General features: G+C 38.3%; 1 pseudogene; it reads left to right on the top strand.

The window, feature by feature from the left end:
- Positions 1–16682, top strand: part of LOC123869336 — a 70543-nt pseudogene extending 53861 nt beyond the window's left edge.
- The last annotated feature ends 1137 nt before the right edge of the window (positions 16683–17819 follow it).

Raw genomic sequence — 17819 nt, 5'->3', positions numbered from 1 at the left:
GCATCTATCTTGTTTTGTTTAGATGTTTGTTCAACTTTACACAACTTTTATGTAATATTCCATGCTGAAAAAAAGTATTAGTGTGGTACCGAAACCACTTTACCTGGTGAAACACCATATCATTTAACTGTCTGTCTGCTGGACGATTTATTTTCGGTAAAAATTCATAGAAAACAGAATTTAGTCGCCTACGGACAGCGATGAAATCACATAAAGTTAGGGCCACATTATCACAAATACAAGTATACCTACAACACGCGATAACAGGCGCACTCAAATAAAGACACGTGTGAGGGTGAGCTCAGTATATTCAGCTCAGCCAGCAATTTGACTGACTTAGGTTGAAATCTATAGAGCGCACTTTGACTTTGCTTAGACTTAAGTTAAAACGAGACAGATGTATGGCAGAGGCATAACGGCATGGTATCATTGGCTACAGTTCCCGAAGCCCCCCGCGCCGTGAAAGCCTTGGTGATGGGAGCTGACTCCATCCTCGTGTCGTGGAGGCCGCCCGCGCAGCCCAACGGCGTCGTTACCCATTACAATGTCTACACCCAAGCGCAGAATGCTGAACCTCACCCTAACAAGGTACCGAGACATATAATTATACCAAGTTTTAATTTCGTCACAACCATAAGCATCTAACTACCGCGTATCGGCAAATCTACTATAAGACTGGACGATTTAGGTTTTCAGGATTTAGGTCATCTACTTTATATTAACCTCATGATTGGACAGCGCCAAGCTCGGAGCAGTGTCATTAAGCATTTGTCAAATGTCTAAAACTCTCTAGATCGCATGTTTTTATTTCGTCACGAACATGGTGGTACAAAAACATGGAACAGGTACATGGTGATTGTCGTTGAACAAAACACATCAAAATGTCTTATTTTTCTTAAAGAAAAATTTTAAAATATGATCAAACGTTTGGCTAGGTACCCGCATCGCAAACGAGCTATTCCGCGACGGAGCTGAAGGCCGGCCGCTACGACTTCTGGGTGACCGCTTCCACCATCATCGGCGAAGGACAACCCTCAGCCACCGCTTCCTGCAGCCCTAGTGACAAAGGTAGGATGACTATGTACATACATTTATTACAGGCAAAGCATTTTAAATTTTAAATTATTATTATTATAAATTATTATATAATATAGGCAAATTATTATATTTGAACCTCCTTTAGTGTTTCAAACTGATCTGCTCAAATAAGTTTAAAAATAGTAAAGGTATAAAAAATAAAGTGATTAATTTGCAATTGCAGTACCCGCTAAAATCGCCTCATTCGACGAATCGTTCACCGCTACGTACAAGGAAGACGTCAAACTGCCTTGCCTTGCTGTCGGCGTTCCACCCCCTAACATTCTCTGGAAGGTAATTACATTGTCAATATTATATGCAATAACATTTCAGGATAAAGTGAAGCGGATTAATGGGTTATTGTTACAACCTTTGGCCTAAGTCGAAGCCGAAAGTTTAAGAACCCCAAGAAATTCAGTTCCAGACTAGCTAAAAGTGAACACTGTGGCGATAGCGGCCGGCCGGCGCAACATTGTGTGGCTCCCGCCTCCAGAGCGTCGCCTCTCCATAATATATTCCCGAGCATTCGTAACAGCTCGTGCCAATTCGGCCCTTGCTAGAAACTTTGGCTTTGCCAAAACTTCGGGCCGTTTTGTCCGAAGACGAAAATTCGGTAGGGCATTATCTATACTAAAGACTTTCACAGCGTAAATACTAATAGTAAAATAATCAGTCAGTCGAGTGACAACGTTTTTGATGATGGACGAGCTGGTTTCACGTTCGCATCATCTGCATACGCGAAGGATTGATTCAAGCAAAATAATTAAAGTTTGTTCTGTCGACTTCTGCCAGTCGGTATAATTCCTCACCCGTCTCGCCTCTGCGATCCCACAGGATTGACGACTGCATTGCTTTTTGACTTTCCTCTTTTAATAAATATGTATTTAGAAAAAGGTTTTTTATACTGTTTCCAATGTGTAGGTGAAAGGCCAGCCCCTCGAAGCATCGGAACGTGTGCGTCAACTCCCTGAAGGCTCTCTGCAGATCGCGGGCGTGGCTCGCGACGACGCGGGCGAGTACTCCTGCCACGTCGACAACCAGTTCGGCACTGACACCGTCACACACACACTCTCCGTACTTGGTGAGACCTTCCGTACACTACTTGTACGTAGTTATTTGGCACATTCAAAAGGTTACAATTTTATTAAGATAGAGTACTAAAATTAAAAACATTGGTATCCAGTACATTCCAGTAAGCTGTGGTAACCAAGTAACTGGCATCAGTGCCGGACGAGCGCACGGCGCTATTCTCTGCATCCCCTCTATACCTGCAGATTCTTGAAAATAAATTGCGGCAATACGACAGCTACAATGTGACCATTAGTCGAAACTCTCACTATTGGCTGAAATGCATTATTGCCATAAGAATACCATAAATTCAGCTAATCACAATCATTGTTACATTTGTTGCTGAGCCAAATCAATTTATCTTTATCTAATCTTATGTTTATCTTTATTGATATAATGGCAAAAATTGATGCAGCTTTTCTGGAATCGCCCACCACAGCGATTAAGAAGTTTGGTGTCACCTGTACGGAGATTCCAAATCCGCTATTGTTCCTCAGCGCCACCTTTCCCCCCGCAACTGAGCATCGCGTCGTCGTCCGTGTCGTCCCTCACGCTGCGCCTGAAGCCCTCCGTAGAGGCCGAGCAGTCGCCCGCCGCCGGCTACACCATCCACTATAAACAAGAGTTCGGCGACTGGGAGACTGTGCAGGTACTTGCCATCACAAACAACACTGAAAACCGGCTAAAAATACCACCACGGACAAATGTTTCTTATTCTTCTATAAAAAATATTAGTATTTTTCATTTGGATCGTTAAAACAAAGTACTGGTCAATTATTTGTAGCTCTTGAGTTAGTAGAACTTCGATAACTTTACAAAAAAAAAATACAAAATTAAGTAGAAGCGTTTAATTACTAATCATTCATTCAATAACTTTCATCGAAGAAACAAACACAGTGTACGGAGTGCGAACATTTCATAAATTCTTTTAGTGTACATATATTGATAAAAATAATATTTATACATTAAGATATTTTGTTTTCAGATTCCAAGCAACACTGACACTTATACGTTGGAGAATTTGTTCTGCGGATCCAGATATCAACTCTACGTAACTGCTTACAATGGGTAAAAGATTTTTATTTATCTCGGGTCTATCGTATTGGTTGAATTGATACTTAGTTTTCAAAGATCAAAATAAAATAAAATTTAAAGATGGTACATAACGCAATTGCTCCTAGACTAATGAAAAGGGCGAACTTATAAATATTAGTTTTTTTTTGTGCTCCATATTGATAGACTCCAAGTTTTTCTCGTATATGAAATGGATCAGGATGATCATTCAAGATATTGGCCACAATAAATTAGAATCAATCCCTGCTTTGTTTGGGACTAGAGTTACATAAATAGCAATTATTTGGTGACAGCATCGGTACTGGCGAGGCGTCTGACGTGGTGATCGCCCGCACGCGCGGCTCCAAGCCGCCCGTGCCGCGCGCCGCGGACTTCATCGAAGTGGGCTCGTCCTCCGTTACGCTGCACCTCAAGCAATGGCTCGATGGCGGATGTCCGATGAGTCATTTCGTCGTTGAGAATAAGAAAAAGTGAGTAATTTCCGTGACCGTCGTGATGTTAAAATTGCATATTTTAATAATAACAAGAGAGCGCGATGAATGTCGGAGCCGGAAAGTTTAAGGTTGAAATCTATAGATCGCACTTTGTTTAGACTTAAGTTTCAGTTTAAACGAGACAGATTTATGCCAGCAGTATAGCGCTGTCTCGTTTTAACAGTGTCTTAAGTCTTAGCAAAGTCACAATTTTCATAGATCACAGGCTTAGAGTGGAGCGTACAATCTCACGACGAATTACTGAACAGTCCCAACTGTTTAGTTAAAACTGTCAGATAAAACTGTATCTCTGTACCGCCTTTACCTATTGTCAAATGAAGCAAGCGTTCTCACTCTATACTCTATCCACGGAAAGAAGTTAGTATAGGGCTCTCTCTGTTACGTAATCCCATACAAATGACGGAGACAAAAATCTTAGACTGAGATCTATAGTTTCAGTTAAAAAGAGACAGATTTATATCAGCGAAATACCGCTGTCTCATTTTAACAGTGTCTTAAGTCAGAGCTGAGTCAAAGTGCGCTATATAGATCTCAGTCTTAGTGTCCTAGTGTCCATTCTAACCATTTTGAGTTACAGTATATATTTTATTACTAATAAAAAAAATATTCCCCAGGGGCGCTGCTGAATGGAACCAGATCTCGAATGCTGTTAAGCCCGGTGGTAACTTTGTCGTACTCGGTATGTGCTTACATTAACCACTGTCCATATCTATTCCAGTAGACAACGAACACGCTATTTAACAAGACTATTTTCTTTTAGATCTCGAACCCGCTACATGGTATGTCCTCAGGATCACCGCACACAACAACGCTGGCTTTAACGTCGCCGAATACGAATTCGCTACTCTCACTATGACTGGAGGTACGTGTTGTTCCACTGAACCTAAGACCTTATCCACGTCAGAGTCAAATCATTTATTCAAAATAGGCAACCTGAACACTTTTTGACTGACACTTGTTGGATTTGTAAGATAAATGATGTAATGGTGGTAATTAATTACGTAAACTTAAAACTAAAGCTACGACGGTTCCAAACGTGCCCAGGACAATAAATTGAATGCTCTAAATGCAAGCAAACCATCTTTATAGTCAATCAGTTCAAATGGTCTGCTTCATACATATTTTTAAATATTTTATTTATAAAAATAAAAATATAGGTATAAAAAGAAATAGTAGCTTTAACCTAGTTTTATTAGGTTTGTGGTTAAAATTCTATTACAAGCGTACCTGAAATGCATTGCCTTAAGAAACAAAATAAAACAGTCTCATATAACTCTATTCAAATGCTAACGAACGCGGTTTTGTGCCTCCTGCTAACTTCATTCACAACTTCGATATGATATCAACATCCGAGTGAAGTTAGCGGGAGGTAGTAAAGCTGAGTCCAGCATTTGAATATCCACATCCAAACTTAATCAGTAATTTTGTGTTACTTTACCCGAAGGCTTGCATTTCAGGTACCGTTGCGCCGGCGCGCGACCTCGGGGACGGATCTCTGACGCCGGAACAAACGCTCAAGATTATCCTGTCCCATCTTAACTTGATCGTACCCGTCGTCGCTGCCATACTTGTGATAATTATCGCGATTGTCGTCGTATGCGTCGTCCGAGGCGCAAGGGATCAGCATCACAAAGGTAAACGATGCACTTTGTGTAGGAACGATCGCTCCTTTGCCCGGAAACGGCGATGGCGACAAGGAACTTCCCATGTGGGTGAAAGCATGGCTGGAGCCGGAAGTGTTGGTGCCGATTCTGGCGACTGTGGTGGTATTCATCGTGGGAATGGTGGTGATCTGCCTGACGCTTGCTCGCCGCAACGCGCCGCACCGCCTGCGAGGTCAGAAGGACCTGTACTGTATGTATGGTGGCATGGACACCGCTTTCTTTTGTTAATTTTACCATATCATTCATTTGTAATCATTACACTACACATTTAACATCATGTATTACCCTCTCCAACTGCTAATAGGTGGCTGCGTCTTTTCCAAATATGACAATGATCAATCAAATCGAATTTCTGGAGTTGTCAATTCAATTACTACATGTAATAAAGGTTAAATAAATAAATAACATTTATTAAACCAGGTAAATTCTAATATAATTATATTATAATATAACTCTATCTAATATATTACATCTAAAATAATTAAACATTAAACAGAAAGGGTAAACACAATAAATGTTGAAACCCAATGGAGTGCTTTGGCACCCGTACTATCAAAGCCTGTGTTTTGGGCACTGGGGTTGGTATAACGTTACCAACATTGCCCAATTGTCAATTAAGATAGATGCAGATATACGCCTATTATTAGTTGCAGATGTGACTTTGGGGTACAGTTGTTTTTAGGTTAAAAGAGCTCTGGATGCTAGTGTCTCTAGAGGGGATGTATCTGTACACAGGTCCTGCTATCTTCTGCTACGCGGAAAATGAAAGCTTAATTGACAAACCAATCGCGGGCCTGCATAGACCTCCGCCATCGCGCCTCAGTTCAAATTAGATCGATAAATGACCCTCTATTTAAGTTTAAGATCGGAGCTCTTTTTTCGTGACGCCAACTGTACGATCGATGTACTAGAGATATTAATTTTAGGTTTTTCATATTATATTATGATAGAAAAAATAGCTAAATAAGTTGCTAAAATTTTGCCCCCGTACGCGCATGTAAATTAGTCGACATTCATCTCTTTATTTCGAGTAAAACTCATTTTATTATAGTTTTGCCATTTTCCTTTACCTAATAGTTGCTTCAGGCGAGAAATATAACAAAATGTGCTTACAATAGAAATTGACAATTTGAATTATATATCTGGGTCTAGTGTAAGTTTTCAAGTTACGTCTGCTTAAATCTGTCATTTAGTATGGATAGGGAGGGAACGGAAAAATGGTCGTGATCTAAGTTACACTCAGGACTTATGTGTTACACTCCACGAGTTCGATAGTAATACGAGTACGTGAGGTTTACGCGTACAGCCCGTAACTCGCACGCAAGTTGCGGCCGTGCATTTGCCCGGGATTTTTTGGTTGTAATTTTCTACGACAAAATAATAATATGTCCCTCTATGAGTACACGTAACTTCTTGCAATTTATAGTCATTCCCTTTGTTTCCTCCGGATGACATTGGACGGGAAACGTTGCGAAGCTATCCACCTTATTTTGTCGCGACGCGAGTAAAGAGCGAGCACTCATTATAGCCTTAATTCAACAGATGTGGATATTTTTCAGTCTTCTCACTGTGGTTGTTTCCTCACCCGCGATATCTCATCACCATAATATTATATTAAATAACAATATGTAATTCTTAATATAATATCGTGTATAATAATATAGTCTCTTTAGATTTATTCAAAGGTCCTTTAAAAAATTAATAGATTGAAAAATCGTACTGTGAATATATGGTATTGTATAACAATACTGTGAACGTATTGTTACTCTTGTGTCCAGACGACGCAGTATACAACGCATCGGGCGCAGCTCTAGGCCCCGGCGGCACTCTGGACAAGCGCGGTGGTCTGCGCGACGAGCTGGGCTACATCGCGCCTCCCAACCGCAAGCTGCCTCCCGTGCCCGGCTCCAACTACAACACCTGCGACCGCGTCAAGCGACAGGCTGTCATCAGTGAGTAGCACACACCTCGCACACCAAGCCGCCATCAACGATCCTTACACCCACAGTCTAGACTCTAGACAAACTTAAATTTCTTACACGATACACCCCATCTGATCACCTGACCAATCTTAATATATCTATATAAAAAGAAAATACTTATCTCACTGACTGACTCCGTCCAGCTTCTTGGACCTAGAAAGCTAATGAACAGAGGTTCCTTTATAGTGTAGACAGTAAATGATAAGGCAGGATTTTTCGAAATTCCCATTAGATGGGGAATGAAGAGGATTTATATTTTTGCCGAACGAAACTGCGGGTGGTCTCTTGTCTCTATATATTCACTCATTACACACGATCCTAAACCCACGCAGTCAAGAAAAACTTGTGGGGAGGGATTCTTAGAACTTTATTTCTCACACATGGTTCTCACCACCCATCGACTCATAGTGTGTTATACTTGAGGCAGTTATCGATGTATTTGCGATACGCGCACACAGAACTACATGTTCTTACTGCATGGTATGATTATGTATGCGCGTATTGCAAATACATTTTTTTACACTCCACTTAATAAACATTTTTGAGACACTTAGATCTTTTTATTCTAAATGAAGACTCATGATCATGGCTGACCCAAATGGTATTCTTTTAGATTGCTTATTTTAATTTTTACGCACGAATTCGACATATGTACCTACTTAATTATTCTGTTCTAGTTTACTCTTTTTGATTTCATACAACCCCTAACCTGTAGTCTCTACACAAGGGGTTCAAGTTTTTGAAACTACTTCCTACATATTTTACGTTCAGAATTTTTCTATAGATTTTTAGTCATAGCTGGTTACCTTAAATGTTCATATTTTCGTGGTCGACAGATTAAAGATTTTATAAATGTATTCAAAAATCCTTATTCGGTGTTAGTTGTTATATTACTTCTTGAAACTGTTAATTTGTGGCCACGACTATTTCGTCCCCAAATACTACGTAATTATTATTTTTAATGATAGGCCTCCTGCTTTTATGTTTTGGCTTATTCTAATCCATCTTTTATTTAATTTTGTTTTACATCAACGCCAATTTATTAAATATACTATAATTGGTGTCGACTCTAGAGGATACGTCAAAACATACAGGTAATTATGTCTTAAAAATCTGTGCCTTTAAATGTGGTGTAGGGATAAAACTTCTCACATAATATCTCACAAAACCGCCGTAGCTCCACGTAATCTTGGAGTACAAAATACCACATTCCAGTTCAGTAAAAAACTAGAAAACGTCCCTGCAAGTCTAAGACAGGACATTGAACAAGCAACCATACGAATAACATATAAATAACAACAATTGCTATGTCTACGTCTTTTATACCACTTATGGTAATATGAAGTTAATACACTTAAAAAATGTTATTAAGAGTGTGGCAAACTAAAAAAGCAAGTGAGATATTATATGAGAGTTGTCGACCGCCGACCGGTCCACAAGGTACGGTGTAGGGTGTACGTAGCGCGCATGTTTACGCAGTAGTGTGGTTTAGTGGGCGCGCACTCGACGTGGGACCCGCGCAGGCACCACTATGAGCGCGTGCGCAGGCTGCGCCGCACCGGCTCCGGCGACACCATCTCCACAGGTTAGTGCTTATCGCGATCTTACACATGAGACGGACAAGGCCCTTTGCTGATATATCGGTGCAATATCGGTAACAACGACATACTGACGTACCGCCGTCTTTTGAAGTACCTATGCTCGAAGGTGTCCTTTTAATGTAATGAATGTATGAGCTTTGTCTATCTGAATTTTATAATTTATCTCTTTGATCGATCAGTATTTGAAACGATACCGATACTAACCTGATTTTGCGCCAACAAATCAGAAAACGACCTAAATCTGTGCAAGTTTACTTTTCAATATATTCAATTTTGACTGTCAATAAGATAAAATTTATTTTCGAAAATTCTTATCTCATGTAAAATTAAAAAATAGTAAACACCCGTCTTTAATTCTAAGATCGACGATAACGTAGATTTGCTTGTGTTGCTTTGTAGAAAATTAGAAAATTTATACATTTTAAACATAAATTAATATTCACGTGATGCTTATTGGGGATATGCTTACCTACTCGTATTACCTACTTACTTGTAAGTGGCTGAGACAAGAAGATCTCCAATAATAATCAATTTATACCTAATCGTTTGTGCAAACGTGTTGAGTGGTAAATATAACAGTCCGTCAAACGGTAAGTCTAGTGTTAATATTTAAGTGGGAATGATTTGCTTTATATCTAACACCAGTTATTTTTTGTTTGCTAATCAAAATCACCGATTTTACTGAATAAAGTACAAAAATTAACAAAAGAATGTTACCTTTACGGTTTACGTTTTTTCTTTATGTCTGGAGGGCCTATTTAGGTACATCATCTGCGGATGATATCCGTCCCTAAAATTTCAGAAACGTATGGTTTATATACATTGAAAAATATGGATATTCGTCGATGGTATCAATATTTTTCAGTGTCTAACAAAAAACCGTGTATTTTAAATGCCATTTTAGCGTAAGATCTAAAGTACAGAATTGCACACATCTCTAGGAGTTTTTTCAAGAACATTTTCAATAGTTTCCTATATTGACAGGATTCTACATGAAGGTTTGAATATCCACAGGCATGGAAGACGAGATCTGCCCGTACGCCACGTTCCACCTGCTAGGCTTCCGCGAGGAGATGGACCCCAGCAAGGCGATCGCGTTCCCGCACCACCACCCCTCGCACGCCGGCACGTTGGCGCACCCCCACCAGCACCCGCACCACCCCGCGCACTCACGCGCTGGCTCTCAGAGCATGGTGAGTGTTTTTCTTATTTGGTTGCCAACAGATTTGCCATCCAAAATTGGAGAAGGAATTGCAATGCATAAAGCTAAATCTAAATATTTAAATGGTTACCCAATTACATAACAAATGAATACCTCTGGGCGACTCCAATGAAATAAAATCTCTGAGCGACTTACAAGTTACAGCAGATGTTTCAGACATAACTAGGCAAGTTGAAGTTTCGAAAAACATAATTTTATTTTGACTTTCTTCCTTTTGCCATTCTGTAAATTTTCTCTGCAGAAGTTTTAAATATTTGTTTCAAGTCTGTTTGCGTGGCATATATGAAAGAATCGAATGATAAATACCTAATATTGTTTTATGACTATTTTTCGAACTAATCGATACTCTTCCTCAGCCCCGCGCCAACAGCCGCTACGCCCGCAAGAACTCCCAAGGTGGACAGAGCGCCATCTACTCCACGGCTCCCGAATACGACGATCCCGCCACTTGCGCTGAAGAGGACCAATACGTAAGTTCCCATTTGTTCCAAATCAAATCAAAATAATTTATTCCAAGTAGATAGTATTGTACACCTTTTGATAGTCAGAATTATTAGATTTGTAAGATGATATAGTGGTGATAATAATTAATTCCATACACGTTGGCCTTATTTTATCAAGACAACCAATTCGCGTCGCAGTATTTTGCTTTGCGAATTCTACGAGATCCTACGAGAGGCCTACGTCCAGCAGATGAACATGCTGGCTGATAATAATTTGTAGTGCGCAATCCATAAAGAGTATACCGTTCCAGCGTGCCCGCTACTCCCGTCCCATGTACGCCTGCGGCCCCGAGTACGACGAGCCCGCGTGCTGCGCGCCCGAGGACGAGCAGTACACCGGCGCGTACGGCACGCCCTACTCCGACCACTACGGCTCCCGGCCCAGCATCGGTATGTGTGATGATACCGTTTCAGCGTGCCCTCTACTGCTATCAGACAGATTATTATTATAGCGAATTAAGCTTGTGGTCCGTTGGGTATCCGCAAAGTAACGCCTGCTTCTAACCAACTGATTCGTACACAGGAACTCGCAAGTGCGGCAGCTCCCCCGAGCCTCCACCACCACCACCTCGCAACGCCACCAGCACCGACAACAACTGTTCCTCCTCCTTCAACGAGAGCAAGGACTCCAACGAGATCTCCGAAGCCGAGTGCGATCAGCCGCGTAACTATCCCGGTACGTAGCCTGTCCACTGCCAGTGACACCACATGACCGACTAATGAAAGGAAGAAAATTGGCAGAGCTAGGCCTGATTTATTTTACACCGTGCCATACCCGCCAGCATACGCAAAAACTGCATATGACGAGCTCCATGGATATTAAAATATCCTTTTCCTACAACAAGTAGATTATTAATTCGCAGCGGGCCACTTCTTTTTGCGCTCGTGGTAGCTGTCGTTTGAACCTAGACTACTTGTTAAAGTTAAAAGTACCGGTACAGCGAATTGCAATTTTTATCAAATAAGTACTCCATTATACTTATCCTCATGTGCCCATACTCTATTATCATTACCTCCTATTTTATAGCTGACCAACTTCATCTTCATGATTCTCCAAACTTCACACAATCACATTGCACATTCGATAGTGGCATATCGACTCTTGTTTCATAACCTTTCAACTTAATTCACTTTGTTTCATATTATCTAAGTAAATCAAAACTTAATGAAAACTTTCATGTCATTTCAATATCTAGTAATAATATCTAGAACATTCAAAATATATTGTTTTTTGTATCTAAAAATAAATTATTATTTATACTTTAGTTTCATATTTCACTACATTCTACAGGAAAGTCTTCAAAATTCTCAGTTCATCTTGTACATTCATACAATAATTATAATAAATTGTAATATAAAAAATATTTACTTACTGAAAATTAATTGTGGTCCATGCGTACATGGGTGTCAACTGAACAGAAGACGGTAAAGCGATTTTAAATCAATAGTTTTAATTCTTTAATTATGTTTAATACTTGTGACTGACCGCATGCAAAATTCTCCGTAATAACAAATGAAGTTGTTCTCGGCTTTTAGAAACTCTTTCAATTGGCTTACTATATTTTTTCAAAATTTTTCCTCCTTTACATGTTTATTTTTTACTTGGTAGAATGAAGATTTTTCCTACTCTACTTTTGGAAAATATGACGTCAGACGTAAATGTGTGAAAAATTGAAATAATTAGAAAGTTGAACGTTTACATTGGAATCAATTTAATTTAATTGATACTTCATTTTACCAAGTATTAGGTTTAACTAAGGTACCTGTATCAGAGACTTTAGTGTATTTTTCAAGTAAATTAACGTGACAAGGGCGTTGCGTTAATAATAATAAGCATAGACAGGCAAACCTCTTGATTTCACATATCCATACTTGGACAGATCAACGTAACATCGATGTCACGTGTTTTAACTTGAAAAGTAACACTATGGCCTCAGATTCTTTTTATTCAAATAATTTTTAACTCAACGCTTAGACGTAATTGTGTTAACTAATTCTTCTGTCTGAAGTGGTTCTGTAGATTATTTAGATCATGTGTTTACATTCTAGAACCAATTCCCACTAAATCTTTATAGAGTTTCAAGTAAAAACATATATTTTATTTCAATGTTAGTTCGCAAAATTTTTCTAGATCGTGAAAAATAATCGTCGTTATATGAAGTTAGATAGATGACGTGAATTATGACGTGTTAGATACTTGCGACCTTTTGATCCAAAAAACAAATTACGTTCACTGCAACGTCAGTGCCCATTCGATTCTACTAAAACATGATAGTTCTAATTAATATGATACTTTATCGCAAGGATCTCTGCTGAAAAAAATATCACAAATCGATCGATCAATTTAGTTTAGAGATTTATTACAACCGAATAGGCACTTCACTTGTTGCATCAGACTCGAGAATTTTTAGTTTCTTACATTGATGTATTCCCTTGAATTGGGTTAGTTAGTCATTATTCAGAGTATATTTAGTGGGTATTGGTGAAAAGTTTTCGTAGAGGGCATCCTCCAAGTCTCGTGCCTAGTGTAGACGCGTCGTGACTTGTATGTTGTTGCAGTAAGAGCCCACACTGCCAAGGACGGCTTGCACAGCGACGAAATGAGGAAACTCATTGACAGGTCAGTTCAACCAGGCCTCTCCTTCACACGCACACACACAACCACTTATACAAATACTCAGTAATTACACCTATGCACAGATAACATCTGGTTTAAAATTTTATTTATATGGTTTAGTTTTCAGATATCATTTTACAGCAATGAACCAATAAGTATGATTGGTATAAAGTTTTCAATTTGATAAATTAATTTTGACTCACATTTTATTTATTTATTGATGCATTTAGCACTTTTAAAACTTGTCTAACAAATAGAGATGTGCCGATTGGTAGCTAATTAGTCGCTACAGCCTAATCGGTCAGGTTTCAGGTCTAAGACTTTAAAGAAAATTACATACTTTCACATCCTGTTCGAAATTGAATACAATGATATTTTTAATTGAGATGTTACTGCTAATATATTTACTTGAATCACAATAAAAATGATTGTCTTTTCGATAAAGTTTGAGAAAGGACTTTCCACATTTGCTCTATTTCAAAAGTACAGTTTACCCGTGGAATTAGAATGAACTTCTTCTTCTAGTACTATTTTACTTAAGAATTCTATAGGTTTACCCTTAAATTATTGACTAAAATCGTACTTTTGACATGACAGTTCAAAATGGATACATTATACCCATTATTGATCATCAAAAAACGAATTTGCTGTTAAAGTTTATTTCTTTGCTTCTGAGTCTGCTATTCGGGTTCTAGCTGGCAACTCTAATCGCCTAATCTGTCAAAGGCTTAGTCGGTACATCTCTAAGAAATGAATTAACATAATACACAAATTAATGTTGCCGACTCCTTGTGTGTGCGCTATTTTGTGTGTCGCAGTCCTCAACTCGACACGGCATTGTGTATGAATAGTCTGTCGGTATTAAGCATGTACTATGTTCTGCATCCATGGTCGACAGGAAACAGTAAGTCAATGTATGTGAAGAAGAATAATCTTTTGCTGAATGTTATTTCATTTTGCCTGAACTGTTATTATTTGTAACCATTAATCTTATGTGGCTAACACTTTAATCCATTGCACTAAGCCATTTCTTTTGCTAAACCATTGTTAATAACTTTCGACAAAAATGTAATTATTTTATTAATAAAAAAAACACTACGATAGCCCGCCTACTTCCAGTTTTATTTTTGGAAGACCAATAAATACTGCAATTGTATTCTGTAACCACGTAAACGCAGCTTTTTAGCAGATGTACCTACTCGTACTGTACCTATATCCAACACCCACATTATGCGTGCTGTGTAGATATCACATTTGAACGATTAAAATTATCGATGCTAATTACTCGATATTAAACTTTTACCATAGATATTTATGACAGACAATCGATAATTTTATGTATAAATCTCGCCTCACACAGCTATATTTTATTGCTCTATTACGTTATTTAATCGCAGTGCAACTCAAATACGTGGTACATACCAACTTAAACATACATTTTTAATCATCTTGGGCTAGATTAGAAAAATTATACAAAATAATTTTAATTGATATCTACATTTGGAATGCACAAAGCTGTCGTGTTTAAAGCCCCTTCCGCACTGCAGACGATATGACAGCTATTGAAGCAGTGTGTTAACTGCTTATCATATTACAGACCAGAAGCAACCACCCCAATCCCCCAGCAAGCAGTCCACGGGCGCGGCGGACTCACAGCCTACGATACTGTGGCAGTGTAACCTGTAAACCGCTCACCGCACACCGGACGTAGTTTGTTAACTTCTAGTTTAAATGATCACGACCCTGCCGATGCGTTCGCCCGCTTTTTCGATACTCTATTACATTTCGTTGCATCATCCAGCAATTTTACTTCGCTCTCGCGATTCCGTTGCATCGATTGCGAATCGACATGGCCGTGGTCGATCATGCCAAATTCATTTTATCTATTTTGAATCCGGTGTGTTGTCATCGCGATTTCATTTCGTTTCGACTGAGTTGGCTAGATTTCATTAGTTCGACGTTAGGCGCGCACGTTAGTGCCATAAGTCAATTTGTTTGGCCTTCGACTCGCTGTAGAAGTTGCAAGTTGGGTATGTCGCCCGGTGTTTGTTTGCCCTCCCCGTAGACTCGTCACGTCACTTTTTATAGTGTTACCATGTGAAACAGAAATTATGGTTGTGGTAGTTAATTCAAATTGATATATTTCCTTTAGAAAGGTGACGTGTTACCAATGAAATTAACTAACACGAAACGTACGGTAACTTACCCAATTTAGATTTTTGCAGACATCTACAGTCGAGTGTTTAAAATTAATTTTTGATCTTATTTGTTTAGCTTAATTTAAAATAACGGACGTAACTGTAAAGTGCTGGTTTCTGGGGTCGACCATGTGTTTAAATTAAGCTCAACATGTAATAATGTGATATTTTGAATTTTTTACCCATTTATTTTATTTGAATTGTAATAACACTAATTAACGTTATTTATATTTGTGTATTTATAAGACGATCACTAAGTAACCACTCGACCGTCTGGTCGGTTCAATGCTTCCTTTTTAATGTTACAGTTTTCGTAATGCTTTTTACCATTTATGTTATTGCCATGTCATTTTTATATTGTGTAATGAATTTTGATGTTTTCATTGCGTTTGCATAAACTTCTTTAGATTAAGACTAGAGATAAGGGCATCTTATTAGTGATTAATCAACTCTTTGAAAACAAAGTACTATGTAATCTGTAGCTAGTGATGTAAGTACGTACATACATACATTATTAAACTTTCAGTATGTATAAGTAACTATACATAATCCCATGACTACCATGTTAATATACTCAAGCTAAATTAATTTCTTGTATACTGCCAATTATTATTACAGACTCGAAATTTAAAAGCATTTTCTATGACTTAATGTCTAACGTAACGAGGTGCATTTCAATATTCAATAAATAATCGTAATCTAATCTCTATAATATGCAAATGTTAGATGTAAGACACGCGCGTGTCATTTCTAGATGTCTTCTTATATGTTGTGACATCGTGTAAGCTTTGCGTCGTAGGCTTGTAGATAGGTTATCGCGACTTCCTAGAAACCGATCTCTTCTCTAAATAAACCTTCCAATTAGAAATTTTGAATTTATAATAAATTCTAGTAAAAAATCTAATATGAAAATTTAAAAATAAGGAACAAATATTCAAAATTATAAATGTACGAAAAATAAATTTAAACCATAAAGCAGCAAAATATCGCCAATAACCTTGACGGGATTGATTTTTCTAACAAGTTTTGATGTTTTTGCTTACGAGTGCTGTGCAGTTTGCGCTTAGTTGAAAGGTGTTTTTTTTTTGTATAAAAGTAAAAAGATATTGCTAATTGCAAATAACTGTTTGTACCAAAGTGTTTGAATTGTGTTGAATAAAGTACTCATATTTCAACTACGAATTTGAGTTTCATTTTCACGACACACCATTCTATTTACGGCACTCATTTAAACACTCTCGTAGCTCAAGTGCGGGACCTTATTGCGTACGAGAGCTAAGACAGAGAGAATGTAATGCGAAAACCGCAGTAAAAGGTAATAAGTATTGATTGGACTTATGTCCGCCGCAGACAATAAAGTTTGTTTCCTGCGCAAGCCCGGGCGTCGATCCTTCAGCCCAAGTTCAGGACTTCTAGAATAAGTTTTGAAGTTGACAAAAGAGGCAAGGCGTGGTATGACATTGAAGTAAATCTGTTATTGAATTGGACGGCCTAGTCATAAGTCATATTTATTTTGACAACTCCATAGTCAAACGGCAGATTAACATAACTCGGATGTTACGTTTGTTAATTTGAAAGCTCAGTACCCATGGACGTATTATACTATATATCTCTATGTCAGTACCTGAATCCTGTAGTCAAAACTGACCAGTTAACATCAAATACTTTAAATATTTATTTAACCGTCAACTAATCGCGTTGCGTTCAGTCATAAAGAAAAACATATTAATATTATAAATGCGAAAGTATCTGCTTTCTACCTTTTCACGGCCCATGGATGCGACGGGTCGGCCCGGGAAATTCAAAAATTTGGTTTTTCGCAATTTGTAAACTAATACGACAAAGTAGGCTTATGACACTTTAATTGCGCCAATGGCAATACTCACAGGTTTATATAAAAATCTTTACTTGAAAAAGTCCAGTTTAAGAAGCTATAGTATCGACTAATTTGTAACTCATGTCAAACTCATTATTTTGACTAATTTCTTAAACTAAACACTTTCAAGTAAAGATTTTTATGTAATCTGTGAAGATGAAACTGCCATTGTCGGAATTAGAATGCCATAAGCCTACTTTGTCGTATTAATTTACAAATTGCGAAAAACCAATAAAATTTGAATTTCGCGGGCAGACCCGTCTCATGCAAATTAACCGATTTTGACGAAAATGAATACAGAGTCAGTTTGCAGCTTGGGGATGCATATTCTTATTTTTGTTCCAGAAAAACAGAGTTCCCTCGGGATTTGAAAAAAAATCTAAATTCACGTGACCGAAGTCGAGGGCATCATCTAGTGAAAAACAATCAAGGTGTTAAAACTT

The sequence above is a fragment of the Maniola jurtina genome, chromosome 11 (assembly GCF_905333055.1).
Source record: "Maniola jurtina chromosome 11, ilManJurt1.1, whole genome shotgun sequence".
In the NCBI taxonomy this organism is placed as follows: domain Eukaryota; kingdom Metazoa; phylum Arthropoda; class Insecta; order Lepidoptera; family Nymphalidae; genus Maniola; species Maniola jurtina.
Note: the sequence above shows the minus strand (reverse complement) of the source record. Positions and strands in the feature narration are given on the sequence as shown.